This window comes from Periplaneta americana, chromosome 3, assembly GCF_040183065.1.
Source record: "Periplaneta americana isolate PAMFEO1 chromosome 3, P.americana_PAMFEO1_priV1, whole genome shotgun sequence".
In the NCBI taxonomy this organism is placed as follows: domain Eukaryota; kingdom Metazoa; phylum Arthropoda; class Insecta; order Blattodea; family Blattidae; genus Periplaneta; species Periplaneta americana.
In genome coordinates, this window is record NC_091119.1 from 31,928,417 (window position 1) to 31,954,458 (window position 26,042).

At 36.0% G+C, this 26,042-nt stretch overlaps 1 protein-coding gene across 1 annotated transcript in view; it reads right to left on the reverse strand.

The window, feature by feature from the left end:
* Positions 1 to 1,630: 1,630 nt before the first annotated feature.
* Positions 1,631 to 26,042, reverse strand: part of BBS8 (tetratricopeptide repeat protein 8) — a 58,523-nt gene continuing 34,111 nt past the window's right edge. Inside the window, exon 8 of the mRNA XM_069820237.1 lies at positions 1,631 to 4,403. The gene's annotated coding sequence lies outside the window, so the exon portion shown is untranslated. The remainder of the gene's footprint in view (positions 4,404 to 26,042) is intronic.

The following is a 26,042-nucleotide window of genomic DNA, read 5'->3' on the forward strand; positions in this document are numbered from 1 at the left end:
CCTTAGGGCAGAAAGAAAATTAATTAAAGCTTATGATACAACAGTGAAGAAGACTAGCAAGAGTTTTCCACAACCGTTTTAAATTAAATGGAAGGAAAATCTCTCACAAATACCGTCTTCTCCTTGTTACAACTTCCCTCACAGCCAGAGGTAAGAAATGATTAAAGAATCACAATGCTGTACTAAAATGACAAGTTTTCCTAGCCGGGTTATGAGAATCTGTGCAGTATTAAGCATTCCTTGGGATATAAAAATCCCGAGTAACAGTGAAGATCTGAGACGCAGTCTGAAAATGAATTGCAAAATCCACTGAATAAAATGACTAGAAGATAATTACCATCAACTTTTCAAGTTACGGCATTCTCTTAAGGATGAGAAATACAAATCTGTTCCTCACTCAGAAATATGACGTAATACACTGCTCAAAACAATTATGGACTACATCCTTTTTCCGAAGGTTTCTTTCTTACCTACTCTCTTTCCTTAATTTTATTTATCTTTTTTAACATCTTCATTTCTTTCTGATTTATTTCTTAAGTTCTTTATATCTTCATGATTTTTAAAGTGTTCATATTTTTTAACAATATATAACCTCTTATAGCCTGTTATTATTCGGTTGAGAAGCTTTTGTCATCCAGTCTGCTGTCAAAAAATCTGAAAGTTAGAATTTATAAAACAGTTATATTACCGGTTGTTCTGTATGACTGTGAAACTTGGACTCTCACTTTGAAAGAAGAACAGAGTTTGAGGGTTTTTGAGAATAAGGTTCTTAGGAAAATATTTGGGGCTAAGAGGGATGAAGTTACAGGAGAATGGAGAAAGTTACACAACGCAGAACTGCACACATTGTATCCTTCACCTGACATAATTAGGAACATTAAATCCAGACGTTTGAGATGGGCAGGGCATGTAACACGTATGGGCGAATCCATAAATGCATATAGAGTGTTAGTTGGGAGGCCAGAGGGGAAAAGACCTTTGGGGAGGCCGAGACGTAGATGGGAAGATATTAAAATGGATTTGAGGGAGGATGGATATGATGGTAGAGACTGGATTAATCTTGCTCAGGATAGGGACCAATGGTGGGCTTATGTGAGGGCGGCAATGAACCTCCGTGTTCCTTAAAAGCCAGTAAGTAAGTAACATCTTCAATGTTCTTCTTCATTTCTTTCTGATTTATTTCTTAATTTCTTTACATCTTCATGATTTTTAAAGTGTTCATATTTTTTTAGCATTATATAACCTCTTTATGCTGCATTACGGGGAGTTTTTTTTTACACAAATCCACGATTTTCGACAAATAAAATTCACTTAATATACAGAGTGGCCCGAAAGTCACGACACATTTTTCCATCTGCAACTTACTTTATTATTTATTAAAGAAAGTTTTTGTTTTAATTGTCTCTCTGTGTCGACACATCTCAGAAGACAATCTTGGATATTCAAGCATACTTTTTCGCACAGTTGTGGATTGCAATCAATGCCCCAACTGGGATTCGCACCCGGGCTACCTGGTTTCACGGCCAGACGCGCTAACCGTTACTCCACAGGTGTGGACCATTTTTAGGACTTTGGTCCCTATCCTGAGCAAGATTAATTCAGTCTCTACCCCCCTTTACATATTAAAATGATTACAATTTTCCTTCCAGTAGCCATTACTATCAAAATGTTACTTTCTTAATAAATATGAGCTTATTTAATATAACAATATAAATAAATAATTTATTAAACACAATATGTACAAAGAAAAAGATATAGAGAAGTATGTTACATTGTGGCTGTGATTTCAGAAGTCTTCAGTTTGTTAGATTTAGATTTAGAAATCTTCTCACTATTCGTGAGCTGCCACAAGGGACAAAGAGTACTTAACCATATAAATGTTTACAAGTTCAGTGAACCATTAATTTTGCTTTGACAATGAAACTCCTACAAGTACATAGCTGCAAATACATTTTGTGATTGGTGGAAATATACCTAATTTTAGAGAGGCAAGTGTCACAAAAAAGTAAAGAATTCTAATGAACTTGATTTCATTTCGAATATAGGTGATGCTTCAGGAGAGCAATTGATCCTTTCAATGCAGCTAAAGTACAATGGGAATAATAGATGTAGGTATTCCAAGCCTCTTAAACACATCTTTCATGAAGAGAGTAGCGGTACCTCTTGCTCCAACCAGAAGTCCGATTACTTCAAGCTCTTCTAGCTGGTACTTTTGGAGATAATATGGAATGGTAGGATTATAGATATTCTTTTTTTCCTTATCCACTTCTGCTGGCTGTTCCTCATTCGTTTCGAAATGCACAGTGGGATCAATTATGTATCCAGATCTTGTAGATTCCTTGAAAGCTATTATATCTATGTGCCGTGTACTGCCAGTGACGGAGAGACCATGTACTTCTTCAAAGGTGTTGTAATCGGCATCTTTAAGGGCAGTGGCTATAATTGATCGTACTTGGTCAATTAGTGATAGAGTTCTGTTTTTTGCACTTCTGTAGGTGATACTTGGAGCCAGTGGCGGTTCCTCTGGGGAGGGAAGGGAGGAACGTCCTCCTCACATTTTCTTCTTTTGAAAGTAAATGCCAAATAAAATATGTGCCTTGAAATTCGAGGAAGATTCGATAATCTTTAAGTTCACAGCTATAAGAAAACCTCGGTTGATAGAGTTTTAAACGACGCGCACTATGTTCTGCTAGAAAACTGTGAGAAAGATGCGAGATTGTTTGTGTGGAGGAAAGTCAATCCTTTCCTCCTTTCCTGCAGTTAACACACACAGACAACAGCGCACTAGTGGCCAGAGAAAGAAGCAGAGTTTTAAAGCAAGTAAATGAACGGATAGGGAGGAGATCCTCCTCTGAATCAGCGGATGGGGGTGAAGTAGTGTAGCAAACAGAAACAGACTGATCGTGAAGTGCTGCCATCTAACAATGTTGCATTCAACCAGACTATAACACATCTAGGAGGCACAATGAAAACAATTTTAACGCAAAGCTATGAAAGACACCATATAAACTTTTTTAAAATTATAAATCAAAATATATTATTCATTGCACTTTATACACACTATTATTCATGGTTTGAAACTTTCGAGGATATCTGAAAATTGAAGTTGGGTTTATATAAAACAAAGAGGAAATAGTTCTACGTTAGTATAGCAGATCTTTTTGGCCCTTGAAATTCACTTCCATTCATTGTCTACTAGACAGAGCAACGAGGAAATGCTCGGTAACTTTCGGTGCTGGACCTCTGACTCATTTCACGGCATTATCACCTTCATTTCATTCAGACGCTAAATAACCTAGATGTTGATACAGCGTCGTAAAATAACCCAATAAAATAAAAAAGTAAAAATAGACAGAGCAACAGCCAAATTGTCAGTTTTGTACAAATATATTTGAAATTGAAAGTACTCCAAACTACATTATTTTCAACATAAAAAATTAATCGGCCACCTGCAGCTTTGAACAATAATGATAATATGACTTTACAAGAACTGACATTCTTCAAAAGCATGTGATACTGAAATTGTAAAATGTACACATGTGGCACAGGTTGTGAATTTCCTTATAATTGTTAATTTGTGCAATTATTCAACAATGAATGGAAGTGAAAACATATTATATTTTGGACAATTTAGCAAACTCAGTTTACAAGAACAGATTATTGCTATACAAAAGGGAAGGTCAACCACAACACTACCTGGTGTTACATACATCCATGTAGGCCATTTTGTAGCATGTTTTATTCAAGAAGGTGTCTTTTTATGCTGTTAACTGCTTTCCTCCTCTTAAGAAATATACAGGAGCCGCCACTGCTTGGAACACGGTTCGTTACATAACTTGCAGATGCAGTCGTCCTTGGGGTCGTGGTAGGTGCTTTCTGTGCAGATCTTTCCGTGGAAGCAATGTACCGCAGAACGTGTGTACAGGTGACGTAGTTGGAAGTTGGGTCCTTTCCAGGAGTCTGTTGTCATTGCGTCTGTTTCCATTACCTCCGCCGGGATCTGTCTTGCTTTGCTGCTCCTCTCTTCAATGAAGACTGCATATGCCTGAGTCTCTGGTAGTTTGAAGCTGTGTTTCATGTCGTCTACGAAGAGAGATTCCTGCGCTAGGATGTATGCGTAACTGTTTCTCGAGAATTTTGAGATTGATAGCGTCCTTTTGAGGAAACTTGCTTTGACGCTTTCCAGTTTCTTTAGGTTTTTGGCCGTCAGGTAGTTCCAGATTAGATGTATTCCATAGGTGGCCATCGGCATGATTTTGAGCTTAAGTAGTGCCATCGCAGTTGGAAGTGATAGGAGTTGTAACTTGGGTATGTCATAGATAGCTTTTGTTGCAGCTGCTGTCCCTTCTTGTATGTGTAGCATAAACGTGGTCCCCGTAGTTTGGAGGAAGATTTTCTGGTGACTATGGAAAAATAATTATGTACAGTAGTTCTTTACTGAAATATGCATTTATTTATATGTACAATATAATGCATTAACATTTGCAGATCAAGGCATAATTTTCAGACTATCATTTTTAGCAGGTCTTTTTGTGATTAGTCTTTACCATTCATTCATTTAAGCTCTAACAACACTTCTAACTACAGTGTGATCCCAAAACTCGCTCATTCCATTTGGACATTTTTATGATTTATACATATTTATATGAAGAGTCCACTGCAAAAAGGGGGAATGTCGAATGTATTGTATTTTGCAGGAAATGCAATTTAAACTTTGACATTCCCACTCTTTGTGTGGTATACCAATTCTTCAACACGATGTAGATCTAGAACTATCATCTTTCTTGCAGTGCAACAAAGTGTATTATATTCTGCTCCCTTTGATCTATAGTACTGAACCTTCATCTCATTTTGTGCGAGATCGTGCGTATTTGCTTGGTTTCTGCACAAAACCAATCCGCAGAAAGTCTAAAATTCCACATTCAGTATTCCCAACCTAACACACACAACAATTTCCCTCTTCTTACCGCTTAAGTGACATATTGATTTTACTGCTTTAGGCTTTCAACATATTATTTTTAGAGACGTTCATTATAGTAATAATTATAAATTGGAAACTTACCTCTGCAATTTCACCTAAATTGCACTGTTAATTATTGTTTTTAAATATTTGCAAAAATTAAGTAAACTCTACAACTCCACTAAAGTTACTGCATTCTTGATGCAAGTAACATTAAGGAAGCCGTGAAAAAATCAACAAGATTCCAGACTCATCATAGACTAGGGGGAAAAAAAAAGACAGACGTATATCACGGCCTGCTGGAGTATAGTAAACACAGAAAACATTTTAAAGCAACAATGTTGAAGATAGATATTTTTGTTTTGCAAATTTGCCGCCATTGAACAGAAACCAAGATGGAGATTTCATTGCAACTAATTAGAAATTCCTCTTTCAGGTATGTAATAAACGATCTTCGCACAAAATAATGTACGATACACGAGCGGTATGTTTTCTTTCAATTCTCGGAAATTAAAAAAGCTCAACTACGTTTCGCTTTTTCCTCGAACATCAAAACTTCAACATACCGCTCTTGTAACGCATATTACTATTTCACAAATTTACAACACTCCCCCCCTTTTTGCAGTGGACTCTACATATATGATCATGTTTAGGCCTCTATCATTGTATTTTAAGCTTGTTTTTATTCCAAAACAACGCCAATCCTTGTCTAAAAGTTTGTGTTATTGTGCATGTCACTTGAAAACTTGCTCAGTCTGTAGACCGATGGATAACAAAACTTAATGGACTTAACATGTTTTGGGATCACACTCTTCAATTGATGGCACTATAAATGTAACATTTACATTACATATTTGTATTTTAAGAATCACGAATGCTTCCCAGAGAATTCGTATTTCTTATACAAGAAAAATGATAACATGAAAAACAATTTAGGCCTAAACAATTCATATTATGTATCATACACTTACACATTAAATAATTACAAACAGCAGTAGATTACCAATATAAAAGAAATAAATATATAGTAACAACTATTTTTGGACGGATTTTATTGAATATTAATATTGTATGACGACGAAGTATTTACTTCTTAATGTAGCTCAAATTAGTGGTCGGATTTTACTGATTGTCAGTAGCTTTTATATCACAAGTGAGCACATTAAAAATATTAAAAATAAATATCACATTCAATAAAAAAGGTTAACATTTCATATACTATATTACATATCTGCAGTGCTCGGGAAAAGTGACATAAGTCAGGTTCCACAAACCTTTTTTGATAATTTATTGACAACTTACACTGGTTTATGTCGATTTGATTTTTTTTCTGTATGAATTATTGTAATGGGAGCAGATGTTCCGTAAGTTGTCAATAAATTACCAAAAAAGGTTTGTGGAAACTGACTTGTGTCACTTTTCCCAAGCACTGCAGATATAATAATGCAAATTTCAGGCTCCAGAGTGAATGCGTTGTGATGAGAATTTTGCAATTGCAAGTTAAATCTGATTTTTCCAGAGTTTCAGAAACTGCTTATAAATTTATTTACTCTGCTATGCCGGGCAATGGCATAGGCAATTCTTGTAGGTGCAGAGTAACTTCATAGTGAGGATGGAATCAGTATTGGTATGTACAGTTACAGAAAAAAGATTGGCAACTTAAATGTTCTAAGTTCCAGATTCAGCACATTGCGCTTGCTCAGTGCTCCATAGCAGTGGTACACACGAGACCACTTTGGCAGAAATTAATTTTACTTAGATTTCTGTCATAACCAAAAAGGTATTTGAAAATATGTGATGAAAACTGATCTATTCTTAATAATAGATGAATATTTATAAATTGTGCAGTAAAATAAAATGACGTTAAACGAAATTGAAATGCTTGTGATGAATTGTCATAATCAAGGTTGTCGTACTGTATCATGTTTATTACATAATAGGCATTAATTTGATCTTATTTTCAGATTACTTCCGTGCTTGTAACAATAGGTTTTTTAGTAGGTTATTTTACAACGCTGTATCAACATCTTAGGTTATTTAGCATCTGAATGAGATGAAGGTGATAATGCCAGTGAAATGAGTCCGGATAGTTACCCAGCATTTGCTCATATTGGGTTGAGGAAAAACCCCAGAAAAAACATCAACCAGGTAACTTGCCCCGACCGGGAATTGAACCCAGACCACCTGGTTTTGCAGCCAGACGCGCTAGCCTTTACTCCACAGGTGTGGACAACACTGGGTTGAAAACCATTGTTAAATCATTGTAGTGTGAATTGTGCTCTGTAAAGAGCTTCAAAAGTCGGATCATTTTTTGTTTCTGGAACTGTACAGTAATTGCAAAATGTTAGAAAAATTAAATTTAAACATATACCAGTAGTTGCAAAATTCAGACTCTTTTTCAAAAGTATAGCAGCAATCTTCTCAAAATAGAAACAAAGATTCTATTTAACCATAACCTCTACACGCAGTGTCCATTAATATGCGAAATAGAAAGTACATCATGTTTAAAAATTATGGTAACACTTTCGTTAAATATTAATGAGAAATTAATATGGTATAGGTAATTCGTTATCTCGTGAAACCAAATGGTTGCGTGTGCTGTAGCATATAGTAAGAGCCTTATAGTGGGGGTAAGTGAGCTCGCTTGCTACAAATAGAAGCATAGTGAAGGAGGGAAGCTTCTCAGTCCACATTTTTCTGCCCCTGACATGCAGATTGGTTTCACGAGATACTGAATACCAAATTTTCAAAATTTCACGTTCTAACTTTTAGAAAACGTATTCAGCCATGATTCAGGAACAAAATCCTGAACTCAATATAAAATATGATGACATTCTGTCTGAGTTCAGATACAGAAAAAATAATGCATATAATTTAGTAATTGAGGTTAGGGATAAATCGTAATATAGCGAACGCCAGTAGGGGAAGTTATCCCCACCCACATGAAATGTGTATTCGACACAACACTCGCCTATCACATAGAGTGTTTGGTGAGCTAGTAGGGGAAAAGTGGAAGGGATCGTGGGCGGAGCTTCTATGTTCGCTATATTGCGATTTGCCCGAGGTTAGTTCACAAACAAGGTAACTATTATTCAACACTAAGCTGAAGAAGAGATGGATAATTTGTAAAGTCAACAACTATCTTGTGGCAACCAGGTGTTACAACTGCAGCTGCTTTAATCATAGCCACAACAAATGCAGAGGAGAGGAAACTTGTCCACAATGTGCAGGAAAACATAAATTAAAGGAATGCACAGTACAGTAGAAGAAAAAGACTATAGATGCATAAACTGCATAACTTATAACAGATTCAACAAGAAAGAGGAGCTAGATGTACACAACTCTTCACTCAAGACTGTTCCAGCATGAAAGTAGTCCTAGCAAGATACATAAGAAATACAAATTATTAATATGTCAACTTCTAACAACCAATATAATGCGGCAAGACAACGGGACAAAAGTAACTCCATCAAATAAACTTGCAACATTCAAAAGCTGCTACAGATAATTTAACGAAATTAATAGAAACAGAAAAAAGGATATAATATTTATCCAAGAACCATATTTATACTAAAACCAACTCTCAGGAATTCCAAAGAAGTACAGAATATTCACATCCGACAAAGAGAACAGCAGAGCATGCAGAATTGTAACAAATAATAAAATAGACTGCCTACTCATAATGCAAGAAATGGATGAAGATTCTTTTCTGACAGAAGTAACATATGGCAGAATGTAGTTCTGTGCAGCTAGTATGTACTTTGACATTGCTGAACCAATCGAGAACAGTCTCAAAAGAGCAGAAGAATTTCTAAAATACACTACAGGAACTATTATAATTCCTCTATTGCCAGAGGAAGAACCCTCGAAGAATTCCTCGCAGGTAAACACTTGAGAAAGAACTACCTTCAACAGCAGAAGAAGTTCAAGAAACGTTGATTTGACTATCATTAATAATCCATTACTGTCAACAGTAAACAAATGGGAGATAAGTGAAGAACAGATTTCTTCAGACATAATTAAATATAAAATAGGTACAGCCGATGAAATTAAGCACACATACAACTTCCAAGGCAAACGATACATACACTATCTACCAAAAAGTAATCGGGCACTGTTTTTGCCCCTTTAGGACCTCATGGTATCACCTCTTTTTGCTATAATAGCAGCCACCCTGTCAGGCATGCTCTCCACTAGTTTGTGTAGGATATCCACTGGAATGCGTCGCCATTCCTCTTGCAATATGGCACTCAGTTGGACAATGGAAGTTCGCCAAATTTCCCGAAACCTCAATCACCGGTCCAATTCGTCCCAAAGGTGCTCAATGGGATTGAGATCAGGACTCTGTGCAGGCCAGTCCAACCGGTGAACATTATTGTCTGCATACCACTGCATAGTAGCTGCCGAAACATGGCACCTAGCACGTAAAATCCTGGGTGCCCAATTACTTTTTGGTAGATAGTGTATATAATGGAATAGTTAACATCTACAATCAATAGTAGTCTTTAATATTACAAAGTTTCACATAATTTCAGATCACAAGACCACACGTGCTTCCAGGCATTGCGTACAACCAAAAGCATGACGCTGCATACATATCTTTTTCATATTTTCAACGATTTATGATTGCACAGTAACATAGCTTGTAAATGCAGACTTCATGACATTTATTATGTAAAAATTATAAGATACCTTTCCATAATTGAAAGGAAGCATAAGGCTGTACAGTCCGCAAAATAATTTTCACATCAGACCTACTTCCAGTCTTAATAGTTTAACAGTTTTAAATCTGTATATACATGAATGTTTTTATGATATCCTTTGCATGATATTACTCGTATTTTATACTTTTAGCATAACATGGTCTAATGCAGCATTTCTCAAACTTTTTTGAAGTGGGGACCACTTTTTAAAGTCAGAACAGTTCCGCGGCCACCTTACTCTTGTTCCTTTCGAAAGCAAATTTGTCATTTTCGTAGCATATTTTAATACCAATAGGCCTATACTTATATTTTAAAATTGAATTAAGGCTCGGTACTTTGGTCCTCTGTTATGAATTCGGGTGGTCCCTGGCTGGGCTACAGGCACGACGCCAAATGTGCAGGGAAAAAATGTCGAGAAACACCACGTATATAGTGCTTTAAATCCCTCTTTTGTTCCTGAGAGTAGAGTGGGAAGTCAATAGACAGGTAAGGTAATACATTTCATAAAATGCAGTACAGAGAGAAAAAGTGAAATTCGATTGCCATGTGTCATTTCCAAACTCTGAGATTTTAAGCTATAGTGTGAAACACAATTCGTTTGAATTTTATTTTTTCTTCTATCTTTTTTGAAGGACCACAAGGACAGACCTCGAGGACCATAGGTGATCCGCGGACCATAGTTTGAGAAACGCTGGTCTAATGTAACCCATTGTATTTCAATGTAACTTTTCAATGTAACTGTTCAATTCAAGAGGTAATAATAGTCTGAAGATGGTTTTTATAAAACCGAAAACGTTAATCAAGACATGAAATAAAACATTGTACTTTTAAATCAGATAAATTTATGACGGTCTTTTATGAAAAAACATTGATAAATCAATACAACTTATCGGAACATAGATGGGTATTAAAATCTACAATCTCAACAAAACTATACTAAATATTCCTTTATAATTAAAGAACTCAGTGCCACTATTAATTAGAGATGGGTAAAAATAGCTGGAACAGTTTATTTGAAACAGTTTCGTGATATAACCTGTTCCAACTGTTCCAAAGAGAGTTACAGTGCTCCAGTGATCACTTCAACGTCCCACATGGTTCCAAGAGATAAACATTCAATTTATAAACAGTTTTCCTCTTCTTTGTTGTCTGCAAAGGCCATGTGTAGCGCTATCACTGACCTTTAATCGAAAGTAGATATAATATTATCCATGTTCCACACGGTCTTCGTGCAACAGTAGCCTATGTAGGATCGCGCAATTTAATTGTACGAATCAAATTCCCTAATAAATCTGATATTAATTATTAGCTGTCCATTGATGGAGAATATGCTCATGGTGCCCTAACATGGTGTTAATTATTAATATGCCGCGAAAAATATCATCGGCTAATGTCATCATTATTAAATTCTCCTAGGATTATATGCGTTATTTTTTACTAAAATCGATTCATTTTGATTGTAGTTATTTACTGTACCCTTAACAGTAACCTACGAAAAATGACTTTTGTCGTCATAATACACTGAACAGCTGACTTAAAGGCAATTCAAGGGCTTTGAAACATGTTCCGAAGCAGATGAGAGGTTGAAACAGTTGGAACACTTGGCACTGATGTTGTAAACACATTCTTCTGAAACTGTTTCTTTGAAACTGTTTTTTGGAACAGTTTCGTTCATGAAACAGTTACAGTCGAAACTATTTCTTAAAAAGAACAGTTTATCCCATCTCTACTATTAATGGATGATTGTAAAATGCAGTGTTTGCCATCTAAGACCCCCAAGCATTGTGGAAAATTCCAGTCCTCATTGTAGTGTTTCGATACTTCACTTCACATCATTCTACAGAGTAAACGATATCAGGAGTGAAAGACATTCATAACGACATGACTTTCTCAGAAGTTGTAACTACTATTATTTTTATATTTAAGAGTTATTAAAGGCATTTCCAAGGAAAAATTGTAGTTACTTTTTTAAATTTGGAAACTCGCAATTACATATAATTAAAATATATTTTTTTCTTAGGAGGTTTTGGATTTATCGAACGAGAAAGAGAATTAAGATCAGAATCCCAAAGTTTCTGATGAAATCACGCCACAAGATTTTACTGATAGCATGGCTTCATCATCTTCAACTAAAGTGCCTTCCACTGCAATTCCTGTTCCATCAGGAGGATTAAGGAAAAGAAAATCGAAAGAAGACAAAAAGATTTCAGAGGCCTGTGTCATTCTGAAAGCAACTGTGGCAAAACAACAAACTAAAGATACAAACACCATACCTGGAGAGAATGTTGCCACAAAACATTGCTCGTTCAGCAAAAGGCACAATGTGTTGTTGAACACATGAATAGTAACATTCTTTTCCAAGCAGATATGAGACAGTTGGAGCAAACTACACACGAAGAAGCTAGCTCCAACACCAATACTCAACCAGAATACACTCCATTCATTGATAACCAGGTAGAACAGAATCTGTGTATACAATTTGCAGCTAGGAATAATGGACATTATGCAAAATTAATTAAGGACAATTGAAAATTAATGGGGAGTTATTTGATGTTGAATTTTGTTTGGAAAACTTGAATGCGTCGGAAAATGGAGAGAATATTGATGCAAGTAAAAGATTAGAGATAAAGGAGAGTTAGAAAGATTGTTAATAATAGTGGAAGAAATAGAAAAGGTAAAGTTGCAGAAGACATGAGGGCAGTGACTCAGGAGATTGCGAGGGAAGAATGTCGAAAGAACCCATCGTCAGCAAATTCCACTCAGGCAGTGAACTCTAAGGCAGCGGCTGCACCAGCTAGTAGACGACCAGTAATGATGTCACCCCAAGGCCAAGCCAGCGGAACAAGCATAGTATCAGATGGCAACAGAATTGGGGAAAGGCAGAAGGGGAGAGAGAGGAATGCTGAACCGACGAAAGAAGAGACTGGTGAACGAGGAAGCAAAATAGGTGAGGGGAATAGAAGGGGAAGTAGTGAGTGTGTAAAGCGTGCCAGGAGTGCGAAAAGAGGGGGCAATAGTGGAGAAAAACCGTCTATAATCTGAGGAAATGGTGCATCAGTGTGTTGAAATAATAGTAGGTTAGCTAGGTAATGGATAAATGGAAGTGAACTGTTGTACTTTTTTCAGTGTTAAATTGTGTTATAAATAAAGTGAAAGCAATGTTGCTAGGATAAGAGCGCTAATGTGTTGTGTGAGAAGAGTTTAGACAGTGAATATAATAATAGTTAGTGAAATAGTCAACAAGGGGTAGGTCTTATATATTAAATAATTTATGTATTGTTATTTAAAGTATTAAGTTAGTTATGAAGGTATGAATTATTTTTAAGGAACTGAGAATAAGAGAAGGGAAGTAGAATAGTAGTGGATAAAGTAAAAGGATGGTCAAGTGAAAGTGAAGGGACATGAAAGACATAGCAAGAAAAGGCTTCAAGTGTCAAAATACGTCTTGTTTAAAGTTGTAAATAGTGCAAGTAAGGGAATGCTGGCCCGAATACAGAAATGTGAAGGGCCAGCAGGACCGAGTATGTTGAGAAATATATCATATCATATCATATATACGAGGGGGATCCAGGAAATAATGACTGTTTGCGCATACCTGCCGCGCAGCTGACTCCCCTTCCTTGTTTGATGGTCAACTGGCTTCCTTAACATGTGTTCTCATAATGTTGTGAGTACTGGTTGCAACAAGTCGCCATTGTGCATTTTGTGTTACTTCAAAATGAACGACGTGATTGATAATCCCGCCGACTGTGAGGTGAGAAGTGTGATTCGATTTTTGAATGCCCGACATTTGAAACCTGCAGAAATTTACCGGCAATTGAAAGAAGTGTATGGTGATACTGTAATGAATGAAAGAAATGTGAGAAAATGGTGCGAAATGTTCAACAATGGGCAAACAAATGTCCACGATGAAACTCGACCCAGACGCCCATCACTCATCACAGAAGACCTGAAGTCTAAAGTGAATGACAGAATCTTGCAAGACAGGCACACATCACTCGACGAATTGCATATTGCCTTTCCTGACATTTCTCGTTCTTTGCTTGGTGAAAATGTGTCGCAACATCTTGGCTACCACAAAATCTGTGCACGATGGGTTCCACGGCAACTGAGTGACCAACACAAAACTCAGAGAATGGCCTCAGCATTGACATTCTTGATGCGATATCACACAGATGGAGACGCCTTTCTTCATCAAATTGTGACTGGTGATGAGACCTGGGTGTCTCACAACACCCCAGAGACCAAGCACAAATCACGTCAGTGGCATCATCCCTCATCACCCAAGAAACCGAGAAAATTCAAACAGACTCTCTCAACACAAAAAGTCATGGCTACTGTCTTTTGGGATCGCAAAGGTGTTCTTTTACTGGATTTCATGCCAAAAGGCACTACGATCAATGCAAATCGTTACTGTGAAACTTTACAAAAACTACGGCGAGCCATCCAAAACAAGAGGCGAGGAATGCTTTCGAGAGGAGTTGTGCTTCTTCACGACAATGCCCGCCCGCACACTGCTGCTTCAACTCGAGAATTGCTGGATCAATTCGGTTGGGAAATCTTTGATCATCCGCCCTATAGTCCAGACCTTGCTCCTAGCGATTTTCACCTTTTCACTAAGCTGGAAGACTTTCTGGGTGGTACGCGTTTTGGAAGTGATGAAGAGTTGAAGAAGACAGTGAACACCTGGCTTAATGAACTGGCGGCAGAGGAGTATAACACGGGAATTCTAAAGCTAGTGAACAGATACGACAAATGTTTAAATGTAGGTGGTGATTATGTAGAGAAGTAAAGGAAGTTTCAGTTATGTAACAGACTTTGTTTTTTTCAAATAAATATTTTTTTTTTCAATTATTACAACAAAACAGTCGTTATTTCCTGGATCCCCTTCGTACAATTTATGTCATCAATACACAGAAATGATTGGTAGACACAAACTTGAAAAATAATATGTAAATTATGAAATAAAATACATGATTCCATAAGCAACATTTTCATTATTATTACTTATATTGTCTTGTAGACAGTATCTTCCAGTTTCTTAATTATAGCTGTACATACTTCTCGAACAATCCTTGAAATCAGCTGTTTTGACACTGAATAAATTCGGTTATAAATTTTGACAGAAGTTATACATCCTGTTTTGAAGGTCACAGTCAATCCTCATTGGGTAGCATTAAGAGTGTCATTGTGAGTTGAGCTGCAGAAGAGAAAGTGTGTTTTTAAAAATTCCATAATAGAGTGAGGCGATTATAAAATCGTGTGGCAGTGATAGCCCTTCATAAAGTGCGTAAATCACCTTATGAGATTTTCACTACCCTTAAGAAGCTGAAAATCAGCAAAATGTTTGTGTATCGGCCCATCAAAAGATTCACGGAGACTAGAACTGTCGATGATCGCAGAGGCAAGGCCGTCCATACACCATCAGAACCGGGAGGCTGGTTCAAACAGTGGCGAGAGTTATTTGATTGCAAAACACAGATCTCAACTTAAATGAAGGAGAAATCAAGCTGAAGTTTGTTGCTAGAAGAACGAAAATGATTAACCTTGTTGTGGAGGTCAGTTCAGTGACGCAGAAATGACTGCTGGAAAATAAACTGAGAATTAGATGACATATATGCTTAACAGTTAAAATCCCGGAAAAAAGAAATCCAAGAATAATCTTATTTGGTACAGAAGTCAGTCTACAGGAGGATGATCTGTTGGAAACAATCACAGAACAAAACCCCATTGTCAAGCAGTGTCTACTAGACTCTTCAGAATTTATGACTAAGTTTCTCTTGAAATGTACTCAAAATGGTCAAACGCAATATGCTGTGATTGAGGCCATCATGTCGAAAGGAAAATCGTACATTGGGTACTGCTGGTGCAATGTGAAGGACTATATTAAGGTAGTGTGCTGCCATAACTGCTCATCTTTTGGCCATTTTGCATTAGAGTGCAAATCAGTGAAACAATGCTCCTCCTGCTCAGAAAGTCATGATGTGAGCAAGTGTACGAAAACTGTAACGGAGCACTCCAATTGCAAAAGCCACAATCGAAAATTTGGAAATATACTTCCTTCCAAGCTCTCAACACTAATCATCCAGCCAGTTCTTTTGAGTGTCCCAGTACAAGAAAATAGTCGACATCATAAAATCCAAAATTAATTATGGGTGAACTTACTATTTACCAACAAAACCTGCACAAACCACTTACTCATTCCTCGATAAGAACTGTCCTAGCTTACAAGTAGTATTGAAGAGGTATGCTCAAACAATGATTATTCATAATGGCCACACTTTCAGCCTTAAATAATAATAATAATAATAATAATAATAATAATAATAATAATAATAATAATAATAATAATAATAATGCACGAATTTCTTGTTCGGGGAACAGGTCTATAAAATGATTTCAACTCAACATGCAACACTCCCGAGCTGAAACTGCTAATCTCATGAACTTAATGGAACAATATGACACACACAGAACCTTTTTCATCATTTTAAAATTATGAATCACCAATGTGTCTCTGTGACTTAAATGAATAGACAGTTGGACATCTCATATATGACTGTCTTGAACTCACAATGAATGATATTCAAGGACAAAATTGCAAGAAAGAAGAGGAAATTGCCAATTAATAAGACAGATATTATAAAAATTCACAGTAAAAAATTTTTACAACTTTTCATTTCAGTAGACTTTGAATTATTACAAAAAATGTAATACTTCAAATATATAGTAAGTATGAAGTAGAATAAAAATGCAACGTGAATGTAGCAAAAACTAGAACAATATTAGGAATATAACTGGCATACAGTAAGAAGTAATGTAGAATAGGATGATAAGTTACCATACAATATCATTAATATTTCGATTCTCTTATATAGAAAAAAAGATATGAAGCTATGTTACATAAAATATTATCTATATAAAAATAAATTGTAAACTTAAATATTTTGTAGTAACAAGCAGCCATGTAGTATTACTTAAATTGTAATGGAACATGAGGTAAATAAATAAAAAAATAAAAGCATACGCACACACACACACACACACGCACATACACACAAAAATACAGGAGAGTACAAAGACTCATTAATATAAAAATTGCCAAAGTTTACTGGACAATCTCTTACGACGCCTCATGTATCATAGCTGGAGTACGACCAATCAATATAATCATAGAACAAACAGTACAAACGAAAGTTCACAATGAAAAATATGATGCACCTTTGGAACTAACATTCTGACGACACCCTTCAGAAATTCCTGAAATTCGTGAAGTGGAAAATGGTATTAAGTATACAATTGAGGCTTACACAGATGGCAGTAAATCCGGAGACGTCGGTGCTGCAGGAATTATATACGAAAATAGCACTGTAACAAGCGAGCTAAAATTCAAACTCCATAGCCAGGGTCACTATCTCTGTCACTAGTGAGTTTTTTAAATTTATATTTTCCCCGCTATTCATAAAATATTTTGATATGATACCTCTTGAACCAAAGGTGAGACCTATAACTGAAACTTGATTAATACATTTCAGTATTATTATTGTATTTATCCTGGTAATAATGAACAGTTGGACTCGTAGACACTTCGTTTTTCAGCATTAACTTCCTATGGTTGTATGTTAGAAGATTGGAAGAGAACGTTAGGATATAGACCTTCGGCTCCCCCCTACTACCAATAATGCATAACACAATATCAATATGGCGGTTGCTGTTGTCTGCAATACAACGAACTTTTTTGTTGATTTCGAGTTCGTTATTTTTTTTCCTGGTTATTATATGCTTATATAAGTTGTGTTAACTCTCGCTAAGTGGTTTTATATTATCAATCTTAGTTATTATTTTATTATTGTTAATATTTTTATTTTATTATTATTAATTAATTAATTTGTATTACTATCTTTGTATTATCTCCGTCACTGTTATTCTATTATTACTATTAAGTTATTATTATTATTGTTACTATTATTTCTATCATCAACATTATTATTGATGTCTGTAAAATTTATGTAGACTCAATTGGACTGTACCTGAGCACGAGCATATGCTCATTTTGGGTATCTATTCATATGCACCATTTCAAATGTAAATTATGAATAAATTTGAATTTGAATTTGAAGTGTTCCAACAATCAAGTGAAATAAATCGCGATATTAAAAATACTGGCAAAAAGAGAAGAAATTCAGAACGAAGACAATGACAAACTTTAATGTGTTGCATTATACACAGACAGTACATAATCATAATCATCTTATCACATCATCGGGGTGATGTAACTACGCCTTCCAGGTGCCCCAACCTCAGAAGTGGGTTATAACTAAGCCACGGCCAGGAGAGAAGACCAGAAATGTCGAAAAGACAACCTGGTGGCATTGGATTAAAAAAAAAAAAATACTTTAGATTTATTGAAAAACACCTACAAAATAAATTGATTAATAGAATTTATTAAAACAAAAATAATTACTTTGACACGTTCGAATTGGAAATTACACTTCGGCTGGATTAAAGGACATTCAGGAATAGAGGGGAATGAAATAGCAGATAGACTTGCAAAGCAAGCAACAGCAGAAGACAGGGGAATTGTTTACGACAGAGTACCGAAAGAGATTATAACGCAGGAAAAAGAAAAAGGAATCGACATGTGGCAGCAACAATGGACAGACTCAAAGAATGGAGCAATAAATAAGACTTACTTCCCATCAGTGAAGAATAGACTACGGCAGAAAATTCCCATCTTCCCAGAGTTCACAGCAATGGTAACTGGCCATGGAAAGTTGAGGGCATACCTTCACAGATTTTGACTTGCAAACAACCCGATATGTCCATGTGGAGAAGAAGAACAAACTGCAGATCACGTCGTATTCCAGTGCAAAAAATTATATAAAGAAAGAAACGAAATGATTAAAAGAATAAGAAACATTGGCGGAGATTGGCCTACGACCCATGACAAACTAGTTAGCAAGTTGCAGGCTACGTGCAGTTCGAAGCAGTTCAAATATAACGAGATGCCACAGTTTTCTAACCATATCTGGACATGTTATTAATTTATGGCGAAACTGGTCACAATGCCGCTGCAGCTGCTCGCTTATACTGTTACAGATAACTGGATCAGGAGTGTGAAAGTTGTAAACACACAACTGGTGGACACTTTGAACAATACCGGTACCTTTAAAAGATACTGTAGAGAATGGTGTACGAAATTTAACAGTACATTAATGTGTATCTTTTTCATTTAAATTTCAACGTTATTTCTTCCAAACATTTGTATTGTAATTAAGTTGGAGTGACATCAACTGTATGATCCTCAATGTAAAATAATACTGTATTTAAAGGACTAATTTTGTTTTATGCATAATTTTTAATTCTACCCACAAACGATTAGGGAAAACACGGAAATTCTAGTTGAAGCAAGTAAAGCAATAGGGTTGGAAGTAAATCCCGAAAAGACTAAGTATATGATTATGTCTCGTGACCAGAATATTGTACGAAATAGAAATATAAAAATTGGAGATTTATCCTTCGAAGAGGTGGAAAAATTCAAATATCTGGGAGCAACAGTAACAAATATAAATGACACTCGGGAGGAAATTAAACGCAGAATAAATATGGGAAATGGCTGTTATTATTTGGTTGAGAAGCTTTTGTCATCTAGTCTGCTGTCAAAAAATCTGAAAGTTAGAATTTATAAAACAGTTATATTACCGGTTGTTCTATATGGTTGTGAAGCTTGGACTCTCACTTTGAGAGAGGAACAGAGATTGAGGGTGTTTGAGAATAAGGTTGTTAGGAAAATATTTGGGGCTAAGAGGGATGAAGTTACAGGAGAATGGAGAAAGTTATACAACGCAGTGCTGCACGCATTGTATTCTTCACCTGACATAATTAGGAACATTAAATCCAGACGCTTGAGATGGGCAGGACATGTAGCACGTATGGGCGATTCCAGAAATGCATATAGAGTGTTAGTTGGGAGGCCGGAGGGAAAAAGACCTTTGGGGAGGCCGAGACGTAGATGGGAAGATAATATTAAAATGGATTTGAGGGAGGTGGGATATGATGGTAGAGACTGGATTAATCTTGCTCAGGATAGGGATCAATGGCGGGCTTATGTGAGGGCAGCAATGAACCTCTGGGTTCCTTAAAAGCCAGTAAGTACGTAAGTACTTTATTATTGATGAAATTACCTTAAAATGTAACAGAAACTACATGTTTCTTTAGTGCTGAAACGCTACAATAACGAATAACATAGTTCATGTAATTAACATGTTACGATTACATAAATTTTGATCTGACTGCATTCTCAACAGATGTTTTTGTTTACAAAACGGTATGTATGTACATCCTCTCAAAACCCCTGCCAAGTAGATGATTGGAGTGGCATTCAGTATGCTGAGATGCAATGATCTCGCGAAGTAAATACTGCTACTGTCTACAATGTTGCAACATTCGTTTTCTCGAAATATTACAAAAACTATTGGTTGTATGAAAAAATATTATTTGACAAAACGTTCCCAAATGACATGATCTGTTTTTGTGTGAAGGATTGTAAAAGGTTACTTTCCACTCTGTATTTTACTTGTGTTCAATTTGTCTAATTTATTGCTTCCACCTGATGATGATTTTCTGTAAAATCGAAAATATTCGTGGATACAACCAAGAATTATAATGTGAACATTGTAACAAAATTTGTTTTTGTACCAATGTGATAAGCTGTTGACTGAAATTGTAATATAATTTTCCTTATCATATATTATTCAACTTATCTGAACTTTAACTTCAACACGACTTTTAAATTTATATAACTATAAGAGATACAATCCAGGAGAACAAGAATCATTCTTCCCTGGAAGAAAAATGCAGCTGTTACCAATACATACTAAAGAAGCAAATAGAAAACACAGACTATTATAATTATTGGTCTCTGGATAAACTTCAGGGCTTATACTACGTTGTCTTGGTGTTGGTGGCTGACGTTTCAACCGCTGTGTCGTGGTCATCTTCAGGCTGAGCAATCTGAGCATTGCTCAGCTCTGAAGATGACCACAACACAGTGGTCGAAACGTCAGCCACCAACACCAAGACAACGTAGTATAAGCCCTGAAGTTTATCCAGAGACCATGTATACCAGCCGCAGAAGCCTACACGAACACTTATTATAGTTATTGTTTATTACACAAGTTAGTTAGACATTATAAAACTTCGAGTCACAGAAAACTAAAGATTGGTTGGAATATGTGTAAGGACGATGATTAAATAAAAATTAATAGATGTTTTAAATGCAGTAAATTCAACCATCGAGTTACTGACTGCAAGAGGGATCAGACATGACCATACTGAACTGGAAAAAAAACACCCTGTGTGAAAGTAAAGTAGAACCTAACTGCAAGAGATACAACCCAGGAGCACAAATGAAAGAGAACCATCCTTTCCTGGAAGAAAAATGCAGCTGTTACCAATTGATACAAACTAAAGAAGCAAATAGAAAACACAGACTATTTTAGTTATCGTTTATTATAGAAGTTAGTTCAGACACTATAAAACTTCGAGTCACAGAAAACCAAAGATTGGCTGGAATATGTGTAAGGACGACTACATAAAAATTAATAGATGTTTTAAATGCAGCAAATACGACCATCGAGTTACTGACTGCAAGAGGGATCAGACATGATCATACTGAACTGAAAAAAAAACACACTTTCTACTGTTATTGCAAGTTATCTTGAACTTCCTGAGCGGGGACAGAGGGATAGAAGGAAGAAAGCGCGCAACGTGGGTGGAGCCAACTGAGTTGTTTGCAGATGCTCCGTATCATAATCTCTTGTCAAAAAACATAGAACTATTTCCTTCACTGTCTACCAGTAGTGTTAACATGGAGCAACAACCACCGCGGAGAAAAAGTAACGCTGTTACAACAGAGAAAGAAAAATTATCACAAATATAATTAAGTGCTGCGAGGAGGAAAAATTAAACAAATGTTTGCTGGAACCTCTTGATAAAGAATATGAGAGAGCGACTAAATACTCTGGCAAAAGTATTAGTTCCGAGAAGAAAATTAAGAATAATATTGAATTACAACCGAATGAACCTCGCACTACTCCGGGAAAGAATAGGTATGTAATGTTTAAAAATTATTGCTATAATAGTTATGTACAATAGTGTGTGTACTGTGAGCGACATAATGAATTATTATTTTGTTATAGTTCTGCAAAACATAGACTATTATTTTATTCCAGAATTAGGACTTGTGTGAAGTTGCAGTGGACGACTTCGATCAATATTCATTCAGGATACAATCGAAGAATTCTATCTTGTTCAGAAATTAATACCTACGATTAAGAAGATAATTCCAAATGGATGATGCCATTGACGAAACAATAATTAATTTTGGACCAAGCGATGAAGACTATGACAGCAATGATAGGGATATGGATTGTGTATAATTGTAAATTAATGTAAATTCAAATAATAAGCCTGTAAAATATTGTTATAAGGATATATACATATTAGCTGTAGGTGTAAGTCATGTAGGTCTATATAATGCATAGAAATAGCTGTAGTAACTCCGCCATTGCCGGTCCCCAGCCCGGATGAGAGAGGAGTGTACACACGATTATATTTAAATACTTACTCATTACAGGTTAATTAAAACCTGCTACGAAACCATGTTCTCTTCTCAAAACCAGAGTGTCGTGAGATGATGATGTCTGTAGTGAACCAAGTTCTTTTACAGTAGAGAGCTGTGAAGTGAACGAACCAACGTTTTCTGAAAAGAGTCACGTTACTCGAGGGAGGGGCATCCTTGCCGTGCCGTTACGTTGATGAGTACATGCCGTACCAAGCAGTTCGAAAGACAGACTTAGGGGATGTAAGGTTCAAGATAACTTGCAATAACAGTAAGTGTAAAGTAGAACAACCTAACTACAAGAGATAGAATCCAGGAGCACAAATAAACGAGAACCATTCTTCTCTGGAAGAAAAATGCAGATGTTATCAATATATGCAAAAGAAGCAAATAGAAAACACAGACTACTATAGTTATCAGTAGTCAATTTGTGTATTAATAGTTATAGCAAAAGAATCTATTTTTCGTTATAGTTATTATGGTAATTTTTGTTTGTTTGTTGTAATTATTTTAACTATTGTACTATTTATTGTACTTTTGGAAGATTAAGATTTTTTTTTTTTTATTTTATTTATTTTTTGAAGGTAGATTGATCCCAACTTTATTTTTAAAGTAATAGCACATATGATTTCATACAAGCCTACGAGTTAACCTACAGCATTCAAGGTCTGCAACCTATAACCTCATTCAAATAATGATCGAAAACGTCACAGACACTGCTTTTCTGCTTTTATACAAGAACCATATATCATTAACAAGACTGCAGCCATTTCCAAAGCTTTGAAAATATACACATCTGGTGAAGGGTACAAAACATATCAGTTATAATTGCTATACAGGGCAGATGTCTTAATGATAAATCAATTGTCAGACGAATACTGCACTGTAATAGAAATAAAAAATCGGTCTCACAAAGTCTATGTTCTTTTAGCATATTCTGACATTGATAGAGAGATTGAAAATGATACGGTAGAAGAAAATTGGGAAACATTACACACTTCACTAGAGGAAATAAACAAATAATCGCAGTTGCCAGCAATGCAAGGAGCACAATGCACAGTGGGCCAGAATTCGAATCTGAGGGGAGGACTGCAGTGTAATATGAACATTTCATGTTTATACATTCTAACTGACAAACAAAAAATTTATAAGTCTAATGGCCGATTTCTGCAAGTATTGTTAGAACATTTAACGAATGTTAAACTCTAAACAGTTTGTTAAATATAGTTTTTTCAAGTTTTCAATATTAGTTTCGCTTAAATGATTGTTAAGTGTTTGTTAACTTTAAATGTAGGATTTAGGCAGTTAACTCATTTGACAGATAGTTAAATATGGCAGATGACACCACAGTTGTTCAAACAGAAGTTGTGAAAATAATATTTTATGTCTCTCTTTAAGGAATGTTCCGTGAATGACTGCTAATATAACATTTAAAAGACACTTTGGAAAGCTACTGTAGGGAAGATAATCTTCAAAAGTGAACTGATTATGATAATGGTTGCTTATTTTGATACTGAGCTATTAGGCTATATACAGTAGAACCCTGGTAATTCGAGCCCTGGTATTTCATGGTTCCATGCAATTCGAGCCAGTCTTAAGAAAATTAAAATTTTATATAAAACTAGAGTAAAATCCCATTTTTATACGTTGTCGGCATGCAAGTTTTTCGCACTTCCAAACGTGTTACATTTTGAACTTTCTTTCAATTTTCCATGTACAGTACAGGTAAAACTGTCCCACTTAGGGTTTTCGTTCATAATGCGCAGAAAGAGGAAGAGATAGAAGAGGAATGAAAGTAAAGTGAAAAGAACTTTTTACATGGAATATGAACCAGTAAATGGTAGTCCAACTGTACTTGCTAAAGAACAACATTTGACAGAATGCAATGATTGTTGTGTTCTTCAACTACAAAATACTGCAGGTATTTTTTAAAAGTATAAAATTTGGCAGACTACTATAAGGAAAATACTGTAATTACCTGATGGGTTTAACATCTAAAGTGGAAATTAGAATTAGAATTAATTTTGTATAATCCTCCCCTATAAAGGCGTAGTTCCTGTTGTGAAACCGTAAATACAGTTTAAACACAAAAAATATATGTCACCTGTAAATTCTATACATATTTACATAAAAAATTCGTTAGAATGGACAGAAGTTATTTTTGTCTAAAACAACCAATTATAAGGGCACTTCCTCTTACACAAATGTAATCACAGTTTGTAGACAAAAAATATGTGCTACCTATAAGGTCTGTACAAAGTTTCATTTCTCTCCCATGGATACGAATGCAAGAGAAATTGAGACTGACAATTCACGCCAAGTACACTTGATACTCACTCTAGATGTCATGTGCATGTGAGAGAAATTGAGACCAAAGAAATTGAGACTGACGATTCACGCCAAGAACACTTGATACTCATTCTAGATGTCATGCGCATGTGAGAGAAATTGAGACTGACGATTCATGCCAAGAACACCTGATACTCATTCTAGATGTCATGTGCATGTGAGAGAAATTGAGACTGACGATTCACGCCAAGAACACTTGATACTCATTCTAGATGTCATGTGCATGTGAGAGAAATTGAGACTCACGATTCACGCCAAGAACACCTGATTCTCATTCTAGATGTCATGTGCATGTGAGAGAAATTGAGACCAAAGAAATTGAGACTGACGATTCACGCCAAGAACACTTGATACTCACTCTAGATGTCATGCGCATGTGAGAGAAATTGAGACTGACGATTCCTGCCAAGAACACCTGATACTCATTCTAGATGTCATGTGCATGTGAGAGAAATTGAGACCAAAGAAATTGAGACTGACGATTCACGCCAAGAATACTTGATACTCATTCTAGACATCATGTGCATGTGAGAGAAATTGAGACTAACGATTCACGCCAAGAACACCTGATACTCATTCTAGATGTCATGTGCATGTGAGAGAAATTGAGACCATAGAAATTGAGACTGACGATTCACGCCAAGAACACTTGATACTCATTCTAGACATCATGTGCATGTGAGAGAAATTGAAACTGACGATTCATGCCAAGAACACCTGATACTCATTCTAGATGTCATGTGCATGTGAGAGAAATTGAGAATGACGATTCACGCCAAGAACACTTGATACTCATTCTAGACATCATGCGCATGTAAGAGAAATTGAGACTGACGATTCATGCCAAGAACACCTGATACTCATTCTAGATGTCATGTGCATGTGAGAGAAATTGAGACCAAAGAAATTGAGACTGACGATTCACGCCAAGAACACTTGATACTCATTCTAGATGTCATGTGCATGTGAGAGAAATTGAGACCAAAGAAATTGAGACTGATGATTCACGCCAAGAACACTTGATACTCATTCTAGATGTCATGTGCATGTGAGAGAAATTGAGACTGACGATTCACGCCAAGAACACTTGATACTCATTCTAGATGTCATGTGCATGTGAAAGAAATTGAGACCAAAGAAATTGAGACTGACGATTCACGCCAAGAACACTTGATACTCATTCTAGACATCATGCGCATGTGAGAGAAATTGAGACTGACGATTCACGCCAAGAACGCTTGATACTCATTCTAGACATCATGGGCATGCGAGAGAAATTGAGACCAAAGAAATTGAGACTGACAATTCACACCAAGAACGCTTGATACTCATTCTAGACATCATGCGCATGTGAGAGAAATTGAGACCAAAGAAATTGAGACTGACGATTCGCGCCAAGAACACTTGA